A 24,196-nucleotide genomic window follows, 5' to 3' on the forward strand; every position below is an offset into this window, starting at 1 on the left:
AGGAACAGGACGTTAGTGAACCAGATGGGTTTTAACAGCAATCGACAATGGCTCCATGGTTATTATTAGACTTGAATTCAAATTCCACCATCTGCTGTGGCAAGATTCAAATCCAGGGCCCCTGAGCATTACCCTAGGCATCTGGATTACTGGCCTAGCGACAATACCACTATGCCATCCCCTCACATTCTCAAGGACCTGTAGCCCACTGGTACCAAAGCCCAGGATCACACTACTACTCTTAATATTTGGGTAAGTACCAAATGTTGAACCCGACTGTTATCTTTGCATATCAGCTTGGTCAGTGTATCTATAAATAGGTTTCTGCCCCATTTAACAACAAGAAACAAACCTAACTAAAGTTTCTCAGACATCCATATGACTTGGTGCATTATCCCTCCATCCTCCTCTTAATCTTCCTCCAGTCCTTTACAGGGTTGAACACATTATCCCCCTCCCAGCTTGGGACCTCCCCTTCTTACTTTCTTTCTTATCCATTTATAGCCACACTATTGTGAGCAAGGTTTTCTCTTCACAACCCTGCACTGTTCTCTGGTATTCCCCAATGATCTATTCTTTGCCCCCCCTTCCTTTTTCCTCATTTACATATTGCCCTTTGGCAAAATTACCCAAAGACATGAGTTTAGCTTTTGCATATGCTGGCACATCCTCCACCACTTCTCTTGATCACTTCACTGACTTTATGATGTCATATTGCCTGATATCCATTGGATGAGCTGCAGTTTCCTCTAGCTAAACATCGGGAAGACTGAAGCCATAAGTTTTGGCTCCTGTCACAAACTCTATCTTTGCCACGGAATCTATCTCCTTCCTTGCCACCATCAAGGATTCTACCGATATGTTTTCAACCTTGGTGTTGGTTAAACCTGAACCCAACTCCCATATACTTGCCATTCGAAAAGTCACCTACTAAAACCTCTAAACATTACTTGCCTCAGCCTAACTGTTGCTAAAACCCTTATCCAAGTCTTTGTCTACTCCAGACTGAACCATTCCAATGCTCCCCTGTGCAGCTTCCCCATCTTCACCCTTCATAAACTTGAGCTCTATCCTCCATATCCTGTGCCACACCAAGCAGTGCTTGCCCATCACGCCTGTCCTTGTTGGTCTACATTGGCGTGCTCCTGCCTATCCCTTAACATCCTCCAGTCCTGACCCAATCTCCCAAAAACTATTTCTGACCCCTTGGGCAGCCCTTCCCTTCACCCCACCACTGCAGGTTGTTCTGACAACCATGTAGGCCCCACATTCTAGAATTCTCCTAAATATTTTTTGTTTCTTCTCCATTATATCTGCTATATAAATGCAAGTTAAAACAATAGGTAAAAAGTTAGGAACATACATGTTTTCAGTTCACACGCAATAATGGACAGGCAGGGAATTTGATCCACAAAGCACCTGTAAAAGTAGAATTTGACTTAATAGGTCCATGAAATCAGTGGCCTTCATGATATCCTCCACACTGCCTGAATAATCCTATTATGAAATAAATGTGCTTGACGTGTGTAATAACAAATGCTGTGCCATGTTTTGTGCCCCCTTTCATACCCATTCCATATTAAAATCTCTAGACTGTTTGTGATTTCTAAACATTGCTCTAATATATTTCCAGAATAATTGTAAAATTGAAAACCATTTAAAAAAATATTAAGAATTTTTTTCTTGAAATAAACAGAATTTTACTTTTTTTATGGAAGTTAACTTTACTGGTCAAATGGTCAGTTTACTGTAGGCTGGTATTTTCGTAAGGTCTAATTTGATGCTATGTATTTTAATCAACTTTCTCAGTTGTGAATCCTTCCTGATCTACAGTCACTCTGGTACCTCGCCCAAGAGAGGCAATACTTGAGTGTGAGCTTTGATTGTGAGTGCTGGCAGGATGTTCAGCAGTGGGGAATGTAATAGCTGAGCTTGATCTTACCATCAACAAACAGCCAGCTACATTTCCAACAGGGCCATTGAATAATGATCAGGAAGTATTGAACTGTGACTGTTTTTCCTCCCTTCATTCGATTCAACTCTGGAACACTGAAGCCAGTTTTAACCTGCTACCTTGACTGAGCCAGTTAACTGGGGAGATTGAATATTAAATTAAGAGGCAAAGCACATAATGCAGAAGACCAAAGGATGCTGCAGATGACAAGAATCAACTAGCCCTGAAAATGGATGGAGCTGGGGGGACAGGTAGTATTGAGGAGGCGGGGAGGCTGCAGAAGGATTTGCGCAGGTTAGGAGAATGGGCAAAGAAGTGGCAGATGGAATACAACGTGGGCAAGTGTGAGGTCATGCACTTTGGTAGGAAGAATAGAGGTATAGACTATTTTCCAAATGGGGAGAGAATTCAGAAATCTGGAGTGTAAAGGGACTTGGGAGTCCTATTCCAGGATTCTCTTAAGGTTAACTTGCAGGTTGAGTCGGTAGTTAGGAAGGCACATGCAATGTTGGCATTTATTTCGAGAGGACTAGAATATAAAAGCAGGGATGTGCTGCTGAGGCTTTATAAGGCTCTGGTCAGACCACATTTAGAATATTGTGAGCAATTTTGGGCCTCGTATCTCAGGAAGGATGTGCTGGCCCTGGAGAGGGTCCAGAGGAGGTTCACGAGAATGATCCCAGGAATGAAAGGCTTAACATATGAGGAACGTTTGAGGACTCTGGGTCTATACTCAATGGAGATTAGAAGAATGAGGGGGGATCTGATTGAAACTTATAGAATACTGAAAGGCTTGGATAGAGTGGACGTGGGGAAGATGTTTCCATGAGTAGGAGAGACTAGGACCCGAGGGCACAGCCTCAGAGTAAAGGGAAGACCTTTTAGAACAGAGATGAGGAGAAACTTCTTTAGCTAGAGAGTGGTGAATCTACGGAATTCATTGCCACAGAAGGCTGAGGAGGCCAGGTAATTGAGTGTATTTAAGACGGAGATAGATAGGTTTTTGAATTGTAAGGGGATCAAAGGTTACGGGGAGAAGGCGGGAGAATGGGGTTGAGAAACTTATCAGCCATGATTGAATGGTGGAGCAGACTCGATGGGCCGAATGGCCTAATTTCTGCTCCTATGTCTTATGGTCAGGCCCATACCTGGCTGTCGCCGGCAATGGAGAACCTGCGGGGGCTAGGCTGTTGCAAGTAGGAGGAGCCACTGCGGTGAGCACGGGCCCGGGTGGAGCCCGCTGCAGGTGCAGATCTTGGCGGTAGTAGCAAACATTCTATTGTTGGTAGAATGCAAAACGTGGCAAAAGGAATTCAGTGGCAGTAAATGTGAAGTAGCACATTTTGGTTTTAAAATTTAGTAATTTGGTGAAGAGCAGAGTGTTTTGGGAGTTCAGATTCACAATATATTAAAAGCAGCATCTCCAAATGAATAAAGCCATTTTAAAACTAGGTTGGCAAGAGATACAGAATCCAAAAGTTGGGATGTAATAGTGAATCTATACAAAAGCTTAGTAAGACTACAATTGCAATACCGTGTACTCGTGCTGTGCACTCCATCATAAGTTGTTGACACACCAAGTTGTTGCCTGGTATGAAAAGACACAAGATTTGAAAAATAGGAATGTTTCTATTAAAACAGAAGAGATGAGAGATTTGATATGGGTTTCAAATTATGAAGAGATGGGATAAAGTAGATAGAAGCAGATTGTTTTCAGGAAATGAGGTTAGAAGGTGAGGGCATAGATATAAGATTTGGGTTAGACAGTAGGAGAAACTTTTAAACCATTGATAGTTATGCAATCGTAGAATCGGTGATCTCTGGTTCACATAAAATGGGGTAGCTACATTGTTAAAGAAAAGGAAATAAGGGGATATGACATGGGACAGACTTAATGAGTGGTCAAGAACATAACAGATGGATATATTGTGGAAAAATATGAGGCTATCCACTTTGGTAGGAAGAACGGATGTGCAAAGCATTCTTTAAATGGTAAGAGCAACTGTAGTTGTACAAAGGTGCCTGTGTCTCCTTGTCAGTAAGTACTGAAGGCTAACATGCAGGTGCAGCAAGCAATTAGGCTAATGGCATGTTAGCCTTTATTGCAAGAGGATTTGAGTACAGGAATAGTGAAGTCTTGCTTCAAATGTATAGAACCTTGGTTAGAGCACATTTGGAGTACTGTGTGCCATTTTGGTCCCCTTACCATAGGAAGGGTATCTTTGCCAGAGAGATGGTGCAACAAAGGTTCACCAGACTTGTCCCTGGGATGGTGGAACTTTCCTATGACACAAGATTGGGGAAACTGGGCCTGTATTCTCTAGAGTTTCAAGGAGTGATCTCACTGAAACCTACAAAACACGTAAAGGGATAGAGAAGGTAAATGCAGGTAAGATGTTTCCCCTCGTTGGGGAGTATAGAAACAGGGGACAAAATTCCAAAATAAGGGGGAAGCCACTTAAGACCGAGATGAGAAATTTTTTTACTCAGTGTTGTGAATCTTTGGAATTCTCGACCCAGAGGACTATGGAAGCTCAGTCATTGAGTATGTTTAAAGCAGAGATTGACAAATTTCTAAATACTAATGACATAAAGAGAGAAGGGAATAAAAGGCATTGAAGCGGATGATCAGCCATGATTGTATTGAATGGTGGCACAGGCTGGATGGGCTGAATGGCCTACCTCTCCAATGTTCCTAATTCTGCCACTGGAGAATAAACACCAACACACTAATTGGCCCTACTAGTTTGTGTTCTAATGTCTAAGTAATGCTCTATAAATCTGGAACCTCTAGCCATTATCAGTTAACTTGACTGGATAAAGTTTTTGAAGCGTCAGTTGACCAGTGCTGTTCTTAACAGACCACACCTGCCATTTTTGCCAGATGTAAGATCATTGCCACTTTAATCTGTGCATAGATTTGAACTCCATACAAAATGGAAACAATTTCACTGGTATTTTAACTGCCCATGTTATATAGTTCCATTGACAGGATATTGTAAAAATACTGTTATGTATTGGGGCTTGAGAAACTTGTTTTAATACCAAAGGTGTGACGTTCTCTGGTTAGGACTGGACTATATTTGCCCAGTGCACATGTTAAGTACGTGCCACCACTATAACGATGCACTCGTGTAATTTCTGTTTAATTCAAAAGAATTGAAATGCAAACAAAGATGTCTTATAGTTAATATTGACACAGGAAAAATGAGCGAGGGAAGATATATTTTGAAGGCAATTCAAGTAGGAAAAACTATTGAGTTTGTTAGAAGAACAATAATGTAAAAGTTATACTGAAACAAAACATGTCTACATTAAACTACAGTATTGGGAAATGTGCAGTATCATGAGTATTTTATGATCACAATGAAAACATAGATTCTAGAACAAAGCCAGGTTTCAAGCTTTAAAAAAATCATAGTTGTATTAGCTATTTGCTGTGTAGTCCTTGCCTTTCAGGGCAGTTGCAAATCAATTAGCCAAAATCTTCGCTTTATTCTGAAAATAATTGACAGTTTGCCTCATGTGGCTTTGTAACCACTGGTATGTCAGTATAAAAGTGTCAGCTGTGTGCATAATACTCTCATTTAACTTAAATGAATTAAAATCTGTTGAATTCCATATCCTAGCCCTAATACAATTTCTTACCCCTGAGCCCCAATAATGTACTTTGCCCTTAGGTCCTGGACAAATGACTGAGAAGAACACGTAAAAACTTATACCAATTCTGCAGTCTTGGAAAAATGTAGTTGCAAATGATTAATTATTGTTATTTGCAGAAAACTTCCTTTCTGCTTTTGGTTCTTACCCTAAGTACCGAAGCACCAGAAATTCTTTCTAACCTCACAACAAGCAAACAAATTAAAACTGTTGTCTTCGTATTCTTGCTCAATTGTTAATGCTGCTTGCTTTCAGTATTCTAATTCTTTTGCAGAAATGTGTAAAGTGCTTATATATAGTTTAGTTAAAAAGAATTAGAGTGCATAGAAAGACTGATTTTTTTTAAAGGAAAGAAACAGGCAAGCTTGTAACTGTTGGCTGTAGAATTTTTATATGTGTACTGTTTTGCTAAGTTTCAGTTTTTAATGAAACACAATGGAATGATCAGTTCTGTTCGATGAAATCTTGCTCATCCTGACAGGATTCTAATAAATATTTTCATATTGTTCATTGAGCAGTTCGCTCATGTAGTACTGTAGGAGTTGGTAGTTATGCATGGATTCTGGTTGTTTTCCGAGTTAGGTTGGCTTGATTTTGTTTAAGCTCAGGCAGATTATGATTTTAAACCATTAAGGCTGGCTGTAATTTGCTAATCACTTTGTGGTTTAATAGTGCTAACCATTGAAGAGGAATAATGGTACAGGTTAGAAATCTGAAGTGAAAATACAAAATGTTAAATGAATAAGTGCAGTAGGTCAGTCAGTGTCTATAGAGAAATGGTAGTTTATGTCATTTGGTGGAGGGTGTGTGTCCAAAATACCACTATTTAACTGTCCATAAAAAGAATGAGAATTTCCAGCATTTTCTGGGCTCTTGTCCCACGAGTGGTAGTTGTGCATTCAACTGTCTAGGTCCTAAACATGAATCTCCCTAAACCTTTACATCTCTCCATTTCCTACCTCTTTTAAGATCCTCCTTTAAAACCCATCTCATTGACCAAATCGTAGATTGCCCCTTCTGATATCTCCTGCTTTTGGTTAGTCAATTTTCACCTGATTATGCCAACGTGAGGCTTCTTGGGATGCTTTTCTACATGGAAGATGCTAGGTGAATGCTAGTTTTTATATTTTGTACTTTTAGAATGTTGAAGTAACCTGGAAGTAGGCATTTTGTTTAGAACAAGTTCTATGAAATAGTGAATCTAGTAGCTGGTGTAGCACTTCACAAATTTGTTGTCACTGTATAGAAATTCACAATGTCGCAGAAGGAAAGTTCTACCCGCCATGATTGCTCTTGGGCTGATCGTCAAAGCATAGAACAGCAGCAAGGTTGAGAAATGTTCATTTCAAATAGACTGTGGGATAGTTGAAAGACTATAGTGCTCTTAAACTTTTTAAAGGCATTAACCTCAGCTTCAATGGTAGGAATCCCACCTTGGAGGCAGATTGATTGAAGACTGTTTCTTACACTTAAGCAGGTAACCTAGAATGACACATCAGTGCAGTACTGATTACAGGACCAACATTTATCCCTCAGCCACACCACCAAAAACATTATTTGGTCATTCCTCACATTTCTTTTGGTGGGAGGTTGTGTGTAGATTGGTGTTGGTTAAGGGATAAATTTTGGATAGGTTATGGAGTTAACAGTTTGGGCCTTGATCTAATGTATTATTTAAACAATTAACTCTCTAAATACTATGCTGATGTATCAACCTATTATGGACTTGGGTCTGGAGTGGGGCTTGCCAATGCATGTAGACATATTGACACCGAAATGTGAATTTATTTTTTTAAAATATAAATTTTTTACCAGAAGGAGAGCTTGACTGAATTTGTTTTACAAGCTGTTTTCCAACTCGGTCAAAATAAGTTTCTTCAGAGTGTCTGGTTAATCTGATAATTTTTTGTCCATAAAATTGGGCATTTTAACAAAGTAGGCATGAATGGGGGATATGGTAGTATAGTCTTATTAGTCATACTATAATACTGGACTAGTAAAAAATGTGCCCTCTAATTTTCTTTTGGAGTGCAGGGGTAATTTATTTAGGCGTGTGACCACTTTTTAAAAAAAGATAAATAAGTTTTAATAACTGAATTGAGTCTCAGCTCCATTATACCTTGCAATTTAATCTGTACAAACAATTGTGTTAGGCATAAGAGCCTATTTTTTATGTCCTTATACTCTGAGGTCAACAAACATTGAGTAAAGTGGCAACCTGTTTTCATATTGTTACAAATTAGATGCACACAAAAATCAGACTGGCAATCCCTCTGATTTTCCCAACTCTGATAATCAGCCATGTAGTCAGGTGCAGGTATGACCCTGCTTCCCAACTGTTAAAAATGTTAAAATAATTGTTTTGCCATAGTACTCTATTTTCTCTTGAAGAATCAAGAACAAGGAAGCATAACCTTAACTGGAGCTAGGTCAACTATTCAAGAGCACAATCAGGAAGCAGTTTCTCCACACACTGGCTTGTAGAAATATGGAATTTGCACCCAAAAGACTGGATGTTAGGACAATTGGAGTTTTCAGGCAGAGATTTTAGGCAAGCATATGACGGTATATGGAACAATGGCAGTTGCGTAGAGTTGAGGTGCGAATCAGCCGTAATCTCACTGGCAGAGTCGACTCAAGAGACTGGCCTGCTCCTGTTCCTAAGTTATTGGCAATGTCACTCTGATCTACTGTGTATAAGATGTGATTGTAGTTTGAGTTAGATTATGAGAAATTAAAGAATAATAGAGGATCCGTGTTTGGGAAAGATTTAGGAAAGTAAGGTGGAGGGGCGAAATGAGAGGGTGTGTTGGTAGGTACAGTAACTGAGATGTGAATACATTTTGAAGGAGGAGTATGAGTATGGAAAATGATTGAGAATGCCCCTGCACTGCTGCAGCAATGGGGGGCTCGTGCTGGGGCATTGAGCAAGAAACCACTCTTTACATTGTGTTATAATTTATTTAGCTTTGTATAGCTCATACACATTTTTGCCACCATTTTAAAAGGTTACACAGTCTTAGGAGGTGAAATGAGAGAATGCACAGCTATAGGCCTTTGATATAAGCTTCACACAGAGCATGTCCAACATATCTGCCTTTATAAAGACTGAGCAGGATGACATTTGAGAACTAATTTATAATTCAACATTTCTTTTTGCTGTTTAATAGTTACCAAGGTGAATACAAAAAGGTTAAAAATCACTTTTGTGCATAAAGGATCATTTTTTCAAGTTTGTGGGTCAAGAGTTTGTAATGAATTATGGTAATTTGTACAGTGCCATTTTTAATTTTATTGTACTTTATACAGTTTAGAAACAATTCCAAAACAAAATTTGAGGATTGGCCATTTTGATTTGGGTGTGGGTGGAGTAGTTGCAGGGTGCAGTGGGAGATGGTGGTGAGGGTTTGAATGCAAGGATGAAAAGAAAAACTTGTATTTATATGGCCCCTTTCATGACCTCGTGATGTCCCAAAGCACTTTATGGCCAATTAAGTACTCCTGCACAAATAAGAATGAGAAAAACAACCAATAACCTGTTTTTAATGTTGGCTGAGGGATAAATATTTGCCATGCTATTGGGAGAATTTTCCAGTTCTTCAGATAATGCAATGGAATCTTTTACATTTGCTCAAGAGGGCAAACAGATTCTGGGTTTGCTGTTTCATCCACAAGTTGGCACCTCCAGCAGTGCAGCACTCGACAGTGATTTGGATAGCACCTTTAATGTAATAAAACATCTAAAGTACTTCACGGGGGCATTAAATGCAAAATATGACACCAAGTTACATAAGATATTAGGGCAGATGACTAAAAACATCAGAGTCAAAGAGCTAAATTTTAAGGAGTATCTTAAAGGACGAAAGAGAGACAGAGGTTTAGGGAGGGAATTCCGGTGTTTAGGACTTAGGCAGCTGAAGGCAAAGCTGCCAATGGTGGAGCGATTAAAGTCTGGGATGTTCGAGACAAGATTTTGAAGAGCACGTTTATACCTGAGGGTTGGAGGAGTTTAGAAATAGGGCAGGGTGAGGCCATGGAGGGATTTGAAAACCAAGGTGAGAATTATAAAAATGAAATAAAAGCAAAATACTGTGATGTTGGAAATCTGAAATAGAAACAGAAAATGCTGGAAAAACTCAGCCTGTCTGACAGCACCTGTGGAGAGAAACGTTTCAAGTCCATATGACTTCAGAGCTAAAGAGAAGGAGAAATGTGATGGAATTTATCGTTACTTTAATCAGAAGCCAGTGTAGGGCAGCTAGCACAAGGATGTCGGTGAATGGGATTTGGTGCAAGTTAGGACATGGGCAGTATAGTTTTGGATGACAAAGTTTACAGAGGGCAAAATGTGGGAGATTGTCCAGGAGTGCATTGGAATAGGCAAGTCTACCGGTAACAAAGGTATGGATGAGGGTTTCAGCAACAGATGAACTGAGGCACAGGGAGGAGTTGGGCAATGTTAAAGGTGGAAATAAGCAGTTTTGAACATGGCATGGATATATGGTTGAAAACTCATCTTGGGGATCATATGTGAAACCAAGGTTGGGACAGCCTGGTTCAGCCTCAGACAGTTGCCAGGTACAAGGATAGAGTCGGTGGCTATGAAGTGGAGTTTGTAATGGGGGCTGAAGGCAATGGCCTCAGTCTTCCCAGTATGATTGGAGGAAATTCCTCCTCATTCAGTACTGGATGGTGGGCAAGCAGCCAAACAATTTAGAGACAGGGAAGGGGGCCAAGAGAGGTGGTGAGGTAGAGCTAGGTGGTGTTGGCACAGGTGGAAACTAACATGTTACTGCAGTACTGCACTGGAGTGTCAACCTTTTTATGTGCTCAAGTCTCCAGACTGGAGCTTTGAGCTCATGACTTTCTGACTGCAGTGAGTGTGCTACTCCTGAGCCAAGGCTGACTGTCTAATCCATCGCATAACTGTGTAATACTTTGAGCAGGCTGCACTTTGAGTATTGCGTTCAGCTCTGGTCACCTTTGGTCACCAAAGCACAACAATAAGGGGTTGCCCATTTAAAACAAAGATGAGGAGAAATTTTTTCTGAGTAGTGAGATTTTGAAGCTCCCTTCCTCAAAAGACAGGGCCTATGAATATTTTTCAGGCAGAGGGAGAAAACCTTTGACTCGCTTATCTATCAGGAGAAGGCGGAATGTGAAGTTGAGGCCACAATCAAATCAGCCATGATCTTATTGAATGGCGGAGCACGCTCAAGGGGCCAAACTGGCCTCCTACTCCTAATCCGTATTTTCGTATGACTTAGAAATTGGATGGGCACTTCAGGGAAATAGATTGGCAGGGCTGTGAGGATAAAGTAAGGGAATGGGACTGACTGGATTGCTCTACAGAGAGCATCCACTCAATGGGCTGCATAGTCTCTTTCTGTGCTGTAATGACTGTAACTCTAATTGTGTCTCTGCCTTTCTTTCAAACTTATGGAAGAACCATAGTTATTACATGATATATATGGTGCCCAACAATTTCAAGTTAGGAAAGCAGGACCAGAGAACATGAAATAACATGTGAAAATTTGTTTTTAAAAATTTCATAGGTATACACTGTCAGGTGAAGGAGGAGAGACAAAAATATTAGGGGCGTTCAGACTCAGGCTGGAAAATGTAATGGGCAAAGTTTGGCTACTAAGGAGATGGTCTACAGTGGGTGGAATGGCCTTGTCCATCGTTTGTGTGAACACATGCTTTTGAAAAATGCTCATGATTACAAATATAGATATTTAAAAATGACTATGATATCAGATACCTACTTTGTATTAAATGCATCTTGAGCATGTCATGCATATATTAAAATTCCTTTTAGGCCAGACTGCAATTTTGTGCCATCTCTGGAGTTGTGAAAATGGGATCTTAACTGCACTTTCAAGCCTGTACTCCTGAAATCATGGCCTTTTTTAATTTTAGCTATAGTTTGAGTCTGGCACTTTGAGGCCAAGAGTTGTGCAAAACGTACAGAGCTGAACTTCTAATATAGATCATGGATCTTGATCTGTGCATTTACTTTGAGATTCAAGACGCTTACTGAGTGCATAAAGCCACAAGATTCCACAGGTTTTGAACAGCAAAAAACAGACTTTATTTTTCAAGTTCAGAAAGATAAAACAATTTACAATATCTGTCTTTACTCTAAAATTCAGGGTAAGTATGAGGTATATATGAATTAACAGGCAAACTGTGGTTGGAAACACACCACACGACACAATAGATGATCGATGCAACCAAACCAGATTGTGAATTTCTCAACACCCCACCAAGACACTTGTCACTTTGTGAGCCAACCAATCTCTCTGAAATTTTGTCTTTCGTATAAGGATTTCCAATCTCCACATTGGAAGACCCCGCCTTGGAATTCTCTCAAAGTCGCTCTCACTTAGATGGTTTCAACAATGGCTCACCTTACAGGGTTTCACTCTTGCCCTCCAAGATTCTATTGCCCTGGATCTCTGAGTACAATTAAGCGTCACCTTCCAAGCACAATTTCAGATCTTCGACTGCGCCAAGCAGAACACCACTGCTCTAAAGGGGTACATTTGCCCCAATGGCCTGCAGCATGGAGTAACCAACTTTCAGCTGCCTTTTCAGATCATCAGGTTTCTCTTGACCCCACTTTGCTCAAAGTCTGCTCCCTGGAGTTCTCTTTAATTCAGAGCCTATATCTCTGCTCTTTTAACTTGAGGCTGAGTGGCCTACTCCTAATTCGTATGTTCATAGAATGACTTGCATTTATGTTATCACATTTTGAAACGTTTTGCATATTGTAAACTAGAGGTGCAGTGACTGTTAGAGATAAACATTCAACCATTTTGCATATACTGAGATCCCCAATAGTAATGAACGACTTCAATATTTGCAGTGCTTTTTATGACCATAAGTGCTTTATAGTCAGTGAAATATTTTGGAAGTGCTGTCGTGGTTGTAATGAGGCATAGGAAATAAGGTAAATGATCAATTAATTTAGGCGAGTCTAAGACCAGGGAGCATAATATGAAAATTAAAACCATATCTTTCAGGAGTAAAATTAGAAAACACTTCTAAACACAGGGTGATGGAAGTCTTCTGCAACAGCAATTGATCCTAGATCAATATCAATACTAGATCAATTGTTAAATGTGAGATTGAGATCATAGATGAATTAAAAAGGTTAGCAACTGCCTGGTTAAATTCTTGGCAGCTTTGTGCATATGCGATGGAAATGCATTAGCTGTGACTCCTTAGTCTGTGGAAGGCTTATCTATGACTTTTGTAATGGCTTTCTGTATGTAGAACCGTGTCTCAGTTATCCTGGGGAAAGAAAACTTGAAAACTTCTGCCTGTTGTGCCAAATTAAATACTGTGGTGTCTAGGAAATTAATGCTTTCCTTGTGTCTTGTGGCTTTAAGTTGAATGGAAGAGTGATGATTATTGAAGATATTGATGAAATCTTCTAATTCCATTTGTGAGAGTCCAGACACCCAATATGCCAATGCACATACACATGCAGGTGACGCATACAGATGATAATATTACACATTCAGTTTGAAGGGGAGATGTGTGGGTCTAAGACTAGTGTTTTAAACCTAAAGAAACGTAATTATATGGTTATGATGGCAGAGCTAGCTATAGTGCACTGGGAAACGAGGTTAATAGGTAGGACAGTTGAGATGCAGTGGCAGACTTAAGGAGATACTTAACTCGGCAAAGGTTTATCCCGGTGTGAAAGAAAAACTCTTTGAGAAGGATGCATTGTCTGTGGCTAAATTAGGAAGATAAGGAGAGTATCAAATTGAAAGAAACACTACAAATCTGCAAAGATTAATGGTAGGTCAGAAGATTGGTTGGATTTTAAGAATCAGCAAAGAATGACTTTTTTTTAAAAAAGTGAGAAAGCTGGCAAGTAATACAAGAAGAGTTTCTACAAGTATTCAAATCGGAAAAGATTAATTAAAGCTAGTGTTGATCCTCAGTCTGCAAAACAGAGGTGTTGAACTGGTATTTTATCTGTCTTCTCCAGAAGACTGCGAAAACTTCCCAAAGGTACTTGAAAATCACAAGGTGGGAGGAACTTAAACCAGTTGCCAAAACTAGGGAAAAGGTGCTGGGAAAACCATTAGACCTAAAGGCTGACAAGTCCCTGGGACCAGATGGCCTGCATCCTAGAGTCTTAAAAGAAGTGGCTGCAGAGAGAGAAGATATGTTGCTTATAACCTTCCTAAATTCCAGAGATTCTGGAAGGGTCCCAGCGGATTGGGCAACAGCTAATATAACATCTTTATTCAAGAAAGGAGGGAGGCAGAAGGCAGGAAACTAGGCCATTTAGCCTAACATCTGTCAGAGAAATTGCTAGAACCCATTACTAAGGAGGTTTTAGCAAGATACTTAAAAAGAAAAATCATAATGTGATCAGGCAGAGTCAACATAGCTTTGTGAAAGGGAAATCGTGTTTAACTAATTTGAGCATTTTGAGGAACTAACAAGCATGGTGGATAAAGGGGAACCTGTAGATATAGTATACTTGGATTTCCAAAAGGCATTTGACAAGATGCCAAGTCAAAGGTTACCAAACAAGATAAGAACACATGGTGTAGGGAGTAAACTATTAGCATGGATAAAGGATTGGTTAGTTAACAGGAAGCAGAGAATAGAGATAAATGGGTCATTTTCAGGTTGGCAAGCTGTAACTGGTGGAGTGTCACAAGGATCAGTGCTGGGGCCTCAACTATTTATAACCTATATCAATTACTTGGATGAAAGGACTGAATGTATGGTAGCTAAATTTACTGATGACACCAAGATAGGTAGGAAAGTAAATTGTCAATAGGAGGGAGAGAGCTTGGAAAGAGGTATAGACAGGTTAAGTGAGTGGGCAAAAATTGGCAGATGGAATATAATGTGGGAAAATGTGAACTTATCCTCTTTGGCAGGAAGAATAGAAAAGCAGTATACTATTTAAATGGAGAGGGGTTGTAGAACTTGGTGGTACAGGGGGATCTGGGTGTGCTGGTACATGAATCACAAAGCTAGTATGCAGGCACAGCAAGTGATTAGGGAGACAAATGGAATACTGGTAGGAGAATGGAATATAAAAGTAGCAGAGTTTTACTGCAGCTTACAGGGCCTTGGTGAGACCACTTCTGGAATACTATGTACAGTTTTGGGTCGTCTTGTTTGAAAAATGATATAATGGTTAGAAGCCGTTCAGAGAAGGTTTGCTCGACTCATTCCCGGGATGAACAGCTTATTTTATTAGGAAAGGTTGGGTCAATACCCATTGGAGTTTAGAAGAATGAGAGGTGATCTTTCTGAAACGTAGAAGATGCTGAGGGGACTTCATAGGGTGAATACCGGGGGCATGTTCCCTCTTGCAGGGAAGACTAGAAGTAGGGGGCACAGGTTAAGATTAAAACTTCTCCCTTTTAAGACCGAAATGGGGAGATTTTTTTTCTGAGAGTCTTTAGTATGTGGTATTCTTTTCCCCAGAATTTATTCAAGGCAGAGTTGGGTAGATTTTTTGATAGACAAGGGAGTCAAGGGTTATGGGGGTCAGACAGGAAAGTGGAGTTGAGACCACAATCAATGAGACTGCCATGATCTTATTGAATGTTGCTGGAGCAGGCTTGAAGAGCCTAGTCCTGTTCCTAAATCCTATGTTCCTAATAAAGGGGTTAGTGAGAATGAAAAAGGAGCCCGTAAAATCAAAAAGTAGCCTTCAAGCAAGCCTCAAGCCCTCAAAAATATTTTGACCTCTACCAAACACGATGGTTCTTTGTATGCATTGGCCAACATTTATAATTGCTGCCAAATTGGTGGTAGAATGCAATTAGCATAATTGTTAAATGTGATTTGACTGAATCTGTTGTTTTTCTCTTGCATGACCTAATTTTATTAAAACCTACAGTGCATTAGACAATGTGTCAATAACTGAAATTAAACTGACATTTTTCATACAAGGACTTGTATTTATAAAGCACCTTTTAACAATGGACCTATAAAATACATTGGGGTATTTTACTGTAAGACAAACTTTGACCCTGAGTCATGAAAGGAGATATTAGAATTGGTGACCAAACATTTGGTTGAAGTGGTAGGCTTTCAGGAGCACTTTACTGGATCGTACAGGTTTAGGGTGGGAATTCCTTGCTTGGGGTCTAGGCAGCTGAAGGTGTGACCACCAATGGTGAGGCAAAGGAAATCTGGGTTGCACAAGAGGCCAGAATTGAAAATAAGAACTTCAGTTGTGTGAAGAGTCTGGATAAGCTGGGTCTGTTCTCCTTGGAGCAATGAAGGCCAAGAAAGGATTTAATAGATGTTCAAAATCATAAATGGTTTTGTTAAAGTAAATAGGGAGAAACAGTTTCCAGAGGCAGAGCGACCAGCAACCAGAGGCCATAGATTTAAAGTGATTGGCAAAAGATCCAGAGGTGATTTGAGCAGGAAAAAATTGTGCAGAGTGTTGTTGCTGTCTGCAGTGCACTGCCTGAAAAAGTGGCGGAAGCAGATTTGATAATTGTCTTTCAAAAGGAAATTGGATCGATACTCGAAGGGGAGATAGAATTGTGGGAAAAAGGGGAATGGAACTAATCTGATAGCTGCTCCAAAGTACTGGCACAGGCATGAGCCGAATGGCCGCCTCCTGTGCTATATAATTCTACGAAAATTTAGTAGTAATAGGATCGCTGCAGACAGATCTAGATGAAATTGGACATTATTCTTTTAAGATTAAAAGGCTAGGTGAATAATTTCGTTCAGAAAGACTAGAATGTTCATCTATTTCTAAAAGTTAGAAACGCCAATTATAACATTTTATTTTATTGAGTAATCACATCTGACCTAATCTTGAGCAGACAAGTGAAGAAAGTTGGGAATCTGAGCTTCATATATTCATGTTTTGTTAAATGATTTAATTATGAAGGCAGATTGCATAAACTTGGTTTGTGTTGAGGTTAGATCGTTGAGGGAATTCCTAATAGAGATCTTTAGTGCTGGCTCAGTACCAAAGATGTAATAATGAATAAGCCAGCCTAGATTTCAAAAGGACATGTCTTGCTTGACCAACTTTATGTAATCTTTTGAAGAGTTAACTGAAAGAATAAACAAAAGGTAATGCAATGGATATAATTTATCTAGATTTTCAAAAGACCTGTAATAACGCACCACATAATAGACTAATGCATAAGGTCAGAAAAATGTGGAGTCGGGGGACAAGTAGCAAAATGGATTGCTAGCTGACTTCAAAACAAACCAAGTATGGGTAAAGGGTAGTTTAGAATTACAAAAGGTAGGAAGTGATGCTCCACAAGGATCAGTGCTGGGAATACCATTACACACTATATATGTTAACGGTTTAGGCTTTGGAATCAAAAACACAATTTGTAAATTTGCAGGTGACCCCAAATTGGGGGTGGTGTTTGGGGTAGTCAACAGTGAGGAGGACTGCAACAAGTAGATATTAAACTTGCCAAATGGGCATATAATTGCAAATGAATCGCAACATAGAGAAATGTGAGATCCTACATTTTGGTAAGACAAATAAGGAGGTTGTATATCAGCTAGAAAGTGAGGATTTAACTAGGGTAGAGAAGCAAAGGGAATCTGGGAGCACGAAAATACAAATCACCAAAAGTAGCACAGGCTCTGAGTGAAATGATCACTTGCATTATTCTCATTCTATGATCAGTTCTGTCTTACATTCATTATTGTTTGAGCTGTTGAACCAATGGTTGTTGTCAGCCAGGCTGTTATGATGCAGCATTATTTTCATTAACTTATACCTAAATTCAGTGACTCTGTTAATAAAAGCACTACCTTGCATAGAGACACAGAATAGACACATTGAAACTAGGAGCAGGAGTAGGCCATTCGGCCCTTCGATTCTGCTCCACCATTCAGTATGATCATGGATGATCCCCTATCTCAGTGCCATATTCTCACTTTCTTTCCATATCCCCTTGATGCACCTAATATCCCAAAATTTAGCAACTTCTTTCTTGAATATACTCAGTGACCCAGCCTTCTCTGATAGAGAATTCCACAGGTTGACCACCCTCCGAGTGAAAACTTTTTTTCCTTATCTCAGTCCTAAATGGCCTGCCCCGTATCCTGAGACTGTAGCCCCTGGTTCTAGACTCCCCAATCAGGGGAAACATCCTCCCTGCACCCGATCTGTCTAGCCTTGTTAGAATTTTATGCGTTTCAGTCAGCTCCCCCCATATTCTTCTAAACTCAAATGAATACAAGCCCAGTCGAACCAATCTCTCCTCATATGACAGCGCTGCCATCCCAAGTATCAGCCTAATGAACTTTCGCTCCACTCCCTCCATGGCAAGTATATCCTTTCATAGGTAGGGAGACCAAAATTGCATACACTACCCCAGTTGTGGTCTCACCAAGGTCCTGTATAACTGCAGTAAGACATCCCTACTTCTGAACTCAAATCCTCTTGCAATGAAGGCCAACGTACCATTTGCCTTCCCAATTGCTTGCTGCACCTGCCTGTTTACTTTCATTGACTGGTGTACAAGGACACCTAAACCCCTTTGTACATCCACATTTCTCAATATATCACCATTTAAATAATACTCTGCCTTTCTGTTTTACACACCGAAGCGTATAACTTCACATTTATCCACGTTATACTGCATCTGCCACGTGTTTGCCTACACACACACAAATGGTCTAAATCGCCCTGAAGCCTCCTTGCATCCTCCTCACAACTCACAACCCTGCCCAGTTTTGTGTCGTCAGCAAGCTTGCGTGAAATTCAACTATATTGGTCAAGAAACTCTAATTTAATCCCTTGTTTGAGTGAACTGATTTAAGTGGGGTCACAGTTGGGGGTTTCTAGATTGGCCTCACTGCCCAGATTAGTGCAAGAAAAATCAACCTTGTTGTCCATTCCTAATCATGCCCAGTCACTTCACATTTGGACTGACTTAGCTACGATGCCCCCATCACCTAAGACCCTGATATTCATTTGAGATTGTACATATGAGGAATGCCAGCTTGAGTAAGTTCTTGCATTTATGGAACTATCCCAGCATTGGTGTCTTGAACAAAGAAAATTGGGTGGTGGGGGGAGTTATAAAATCTGTTGCTAGAATGAAAGTAACCAAAGTCCAAAATTTGTTTGAAGCAGGAAATATCTACCTTTCCTTTGTTCTGAAAACATTAATGTGCATTAAAGTTAGCAGTGCAGAGATATCATTTCTGCCTTGCTCACAAAGTTTAAATTTTAAGGGGCTTGTTTCGCACTATCAACACCATTGTATTACTGTTGAGCAGGACTTATCCTTGTTGCTTTTAAGCACTATTTGCATCCTGCAAGGAATGAAGTCTTATTCTATAGACTGCAATTCATAGCCTTTTTGGATTTCATTTCAAAATCTTCACTCCTTATTTTCTATCCTTAGAACACATCACACCATTAACCATGTTTCGTTTTGTTGTGGCTGTGTTTTTCATACTCCTGGTCCCTGTGTGCAACAATTTATCCTCGCCCTCGAAACAAATTTCTCATCCACTGCTGAGCAACAACTCCTGCCTGTTCCGGTCCCTTGCCCAGAAGAAACTCGACACCACCACCCATCTCAAATATACTTCTGCCACCTTCCAAAGAGATGAAATATGAGGCGAATTAATGCCATCTTAACTGTTTGCTCCCATACACAACCCTGTATATCTCCCCCCCCCACATACTTCATCCACCTTGGCTGCTTCCCTTCCCTTTCATAATGATAAACCTCTGGTGCAGTACCTTCTGTTGCTTCCTCTTCTGCCTGTCCCTCCCTTCTTCTCTGGACCCCTTTCTCTCTTCGGCGGCGGCTCCTTGCCTTTTGCTCCCCTCTTGCCCCATCTCATTCCCTTTTCCCACTTGATTCCAATTATCCCACCCGGAATATGGACTTGCAGGGTGATCGGCTATGATCTTGGAAAGCATGTTCTGTCCTGACTGTTTTTCAAGCAGATTCCAACAAAGGAGATGTTATCTCTAAGCAGCCTGGTTCAAAGCTGTGACATCCCTATTATAGCAGCACTGCTCTTTTAGCTGGAACAATTCAGCACTTCAGTGCATTTTGATTTCACTGGAATGTTACCACACGATGCCTACCAATAACTGCTCGACAGTTCTGGTGTAATACAGTTGTGAATTATTGTTCAATTTCTTGCAGTGAGCTTGGATGAATCATCTAAAGTGCTTTTATTTGCTTGTAATCTGAAGTGGTATACCAACTGTTCAGTGCTGTCAAACCTGGCAGTAGCATGGCAGATTGGATGATAAAACAAGTTTCTGGAGCTATTTCCTGTGGCCCAGGAAAATCATAGCCTTGCATTCAGATAATAAATGTCATCCTACAGCAAAAAGAACGATGACCTTAGCTTTGCAGCCTTAATTTTAAAGGAATATTTGCTACAAAATTGCCCAACCAGCTTGTCTTCAATAATATAAAAGCAAAAAACTGCAGGTGCTGGAAATCCGAAACAAAAACAAAAATACCTGGAAAAACTCAGCAGGTCTGACAGCATCTGCGGAGAGGAACACAGTTAACGTTTCAAGTCCGTATGACTCTTCACCAGAACTAAGGAAAAGTAGAAAAGAGGTGAAATATAAGCTGGTTTAAGGGGGGGTGGGACAAGTAGACTGGATAGAGGGCCAGTGATAGGTGGAGATTGCTAAAAGATGTCATAGACAAAAAGACAAAGAGGTGTTGACGGTGGTGATATTAGCTAAGAAATGTGCTAATGGTGACATTAAGGGTAGAAAACAGGACGAGCAAGGGACAGATAGCCCTAGTGGGATTTCAGTTTGTCTTCAATCTGGTTTCTCTCCCACCTACTGCACTCAGGATGCCTAGCCTACATTGTTGCTATTGACCTGGGTATTGTAGGATTGTGGTTATGTCACTGGACTAGTAATCCCAAGGCCTGGACTAATGACCTGAAGACATTAATTCAAATGCCACCGTGGCATATGGGGAATTTTAAGTCGGGTAAGTTTGGAATAACAAGCTCGTATCAGTTAATAGCGACCAGGAAACTACCCATTTGTTGTAAAAGCCCACCTGGTTTACTGACGTGCTTTAGAGAAGGAAATCTTATGTCCTTTCTTGGTCTGGCCTGTATGTGACAGGCCAGCAAAGTGGTTAACCCTTAACTGCCCTCTGAATGGCCTAGCAAGTCACTTGGTGGGAGGGGTGGGGCCACCATTGGCCATAAGCTTAACTGGATCAGCTGAACAAATACTGTGGCTAAAAGAGCAGGTCAGAATTCTGCAGCGTGTAACCTGCCTCCTAACTCCCCAGACTCTTTCCACCATCTGAGGCACAAGTCAGGATTGATGAAAGACTTCATACTTGCCTGGCATTTTAATCTCAGCTGAATACTGGACAAGTCAGATCCCAGGGCGAAATCTGGCTTGATAGAGTTCTCTGATGAACTTTTACCGTAAAGAAAAAAACATCAAACAAGGAAACATGAACTATATTACACCAGAAAAATGATTCAAACTCATGCTATTCTTTTTATCGCAGCAATACCCTTACACAAAAACCCAGTGAAGACTTTCACCATCTTAACACCAAGGCTTCTTGCTTGAGCTGGCCCAGTTGGAAAGTGTTTTCTTCGGTAGATTTCTGAGCATTCACTAGATGCTTTTCCCCAGCTGGTACTCTCCCTGAGACATTCAAAACCCCATTATAAACTCACTCACTTCAACTGCATAGTAAACACATGAATTCCCTAAGCTCGAGCCTTGCAGTATTTTTGAGAGCTTAGAATTCCTGTTTCTCCTCTCTGATATACACACTCTGAACATCTTTTCCATCTTCCCGTGTGTGTCTCTCACTGGACACCTATCGCTAGGCAACAGCACAGTTTTTTCTACTTCGTGTTACTACGACCACATTCAATGATATTTGCTGATCAAGCCAGATCCTAGAGGGAAACCTGTCTTACTGATCATAACCTATTTCTTTTGTATTTTGAAAATTAGGAGAAAAAGCTACTGACCCCAGAAGCATAAAACTCCAGTAACACCTTCAGGATTTAAAACATTAAAACATTTATTCACAAGAAGAAAAAACTGAAGCGCTTAAGATTTAAGTTACACAGTTGAAACAGTCTTACAAAATATCCCCCAAAAAACCCACTTAGTCAGAACACACAAGTAAACTTCTTGGCAACAACTCCTTTACAGATTTTTAACTATAAAAATCCAGTAATATTACCCTGAGACAAACTGCTGTTACTTTAGCAAAAGTATGCCCTATGACTCCTCAAACACTTGGACTCTGCTGTGGAAATCCAAGAATGTTCAGAAAACAAACTGCTTTCTGAAACAAAGACTTTTCTGGTTTGACTGGATGGCAGTTTCAGATTTTACACCTCTCAGCACAGCTGGTCTCAGGACATCTAACCCATATAGCCACCACAACTCGGCTCAACATCTTTCCATAAATATCCTTTTCCCCTTTCATTGCAGATTCCATTGCCCTCAGCGTCTCTTTGAATTCAACTTTTCCAAAATATAAAAATCTTTCATGTTTTCCTATTGCCTCCACTTTTGGGTCAAATAAAATTTAATATCCTTCCCTTGTTTACTTAATGAAACCTTTGTAAGTTGTAAAAAGTCCTTCAACTCCCATTTGAAATTTAATAGCTGAAAAGCCAAGTCCCTACCTATCTCTCAATGCAATTTTTAAAAACTCAACCTCTCTTATAACTTCAGCTGGACTATAGTGCCTCATTACAAATGCATGCATCTAGCACCTTTAACCTTTTATCTCTGAACTCTTACAGACAAGCTGACTTGATTAACCTTACCCCAGTTTAATTGATCATGGGCTTACAGACACATCCTTCTTTACAGAATGCCACCATATTCCCAAAATATTAAAAAAGCTCCACAGTGTGTTTTTCCCAAAATCACTTAACAACTAACCCCATTATAACCCATCTTTTCACTTCACAGGTTGTAAAACCTAATTAAAAATGCACGTATACAAACAAATCAGAAAACTTGACCTCTTTGCACAGAGGCCCTACAGACTTCCTGGCATCAAGCTTTCAAAAAAATTAAATGAAACTGAAACCATGTTCCACTTGAAACAAATTCAAATATAAATTAAACTTAGTTATACGTTGTTCCAAACAATGGATGAGAACAGCTTCAACAACACTGAAGCTCAACGTCCTGGACAATTAATCCTGCTTGATGGGCATTGCACCACCATCTTAAACATTCATTCCCTGTGTCACTGGTGCACCATGGCTGCAGTGTGTATCATCTTCTAAATACGCTGCAGCAACTCTCCATTGCTTCTTTGACAGCAAATCCTTGACCCATGACCTCTACCACCTAGAAGAACAAGGGCACCAGACACATAGGAACACCACTACCTGATTAGGAGTGTGGCAGAGGCAGATTCAATTGTAGCTTTCAAGAGAGAGTTTGATCATTATCTGAAGAGGAAAATGTTGCAGGGCTACAGGCAAAAGGCAGGAGAATAGCACTAGGTGAATTTCTCTTAGAGAGTCGGTACAAGCGTGACTGTCCATGTGCTGTAACCATTGGATGATTCTGTCATATATCATCTGGCTTAGAAATTTATTGCCATTCATCATCGAGTCAAAATCCTGGAACTCTCTACCTAAGAGCATTATGGGTATGTCTTCACCACATGGACTGCACAGTTCAAGAAGAGGGCTCACTATCACTTCTCTAGGACGGTTGGAAATGGCAATAAACGTTGGCCTTGCTAGTACTGTCCACTTCCCATGAGTGAATTAAGAAAATACCGCCTTCTGCATTTCACTGTCTATTCATGTTTCCACTCCAATCTACTGTAATGCAAGTAGTATGTCTCCTTGGCCCTACATGTTGCCCATCCATATTTTGCCCCTCAGCAACATCTGAAGACATAGGGTTAGATGTAGCATTTATGCTAATGGTGAACAACTTTTCCTCTCCACTATTGCCCTTGGCTGTAGTTGTCACTATCAAACATTTGTCTTGCACTCTCTCATTCCCCCTCTCTGTTTCTGGCTGCTGGAGTGAGACTTGCATAAACCCCACTCCAGATACTTGAGTGCATAATCTAAAGTGACATTAAATGTGCTAAGGTACTGTCCACACAACTCTTCCTGACTCCCATGTTAGCTGATTATTGTTAACTGATCTCTCCTCTCAGATACTGACCTCCTCCCTTTCAAATTCACTCCTCTCCATACAAAACTGTTGGCTCCTCCATTCTTGCAAACTACTGTCCATCTCCAATCTCATTTTCCTCTTATATCATTGACCCTCTAAAATCTGTGCCCCTCTTTCATGGAACCTAAGTTTGAATCCCAGTGATTAGGTTTCTGCCCTGCCACAGTACTGAAGTGATTCTTATCAGAGTCAAAGGTCAACTATCTCCTTATCTTTCTCAGCCTGACTGCAGCCTTTGACACAGTTGACCACACCACTCTCCTCCAATGCATCTCCAGTGTCATCCAATTGAGTGGTACTGCACTCACTTGGTTCAAAAGCCCATAGTAGCTTCTCCTGTTGCTCCCACACCATTACCTTTACCTCTGGACACTCCTAAGGAT

The 24,196-nt window shown here is 40.3% G+C and overlaps 1 protein-coding gene and 1 long non-coding RNA gene across 4 annotated transcripts in view; one reads left to right on the forward strand and one right to left on the reverse strand.

Annotated features, from left to right (window-relative positions):
* LOC144682668 (uncharacterized) overlaps nt 1-12,306 on the reverse strand; it is a 92,706-nt gene extending 80,400 nt beyond the window's left edge. The window contains exon 1 of the long non-coding RNA XR_013577083.1: nt 12,028-12,306. This is a non-coding gene — a long non-coding RNA (uncharacterized LOC144682668). The remainder of the gene's footprint in view (nt 1-12,027) is intronic.
* fam168a (family with sequence similarity 168 member A) overlaps nt 1-24,196 on the forward strand; it is a 94,103-nt gene that overhangs the window by 7,100 nt on the left and 62,807 nt on the right. The window lies entirely within an intron of this gene.

The sequence above is a fragment of the Cetorhinus maximus genome, chromosome 7 (genome assembly GCF_964194155.1).
Source record: "Cetorhinus maximus chromosome 7, sCetMax3.hap1.1, whole genome shotgun sequence".
In the NCBI taxonomy this organism is placed as follows: domain Eukaryota; kingdom Metazoa; phylum Chordata; class Chondrichthyes; order Lamniformes; family Cetorhinidae; genus Cetorhinus; species Cetorhinus maximus.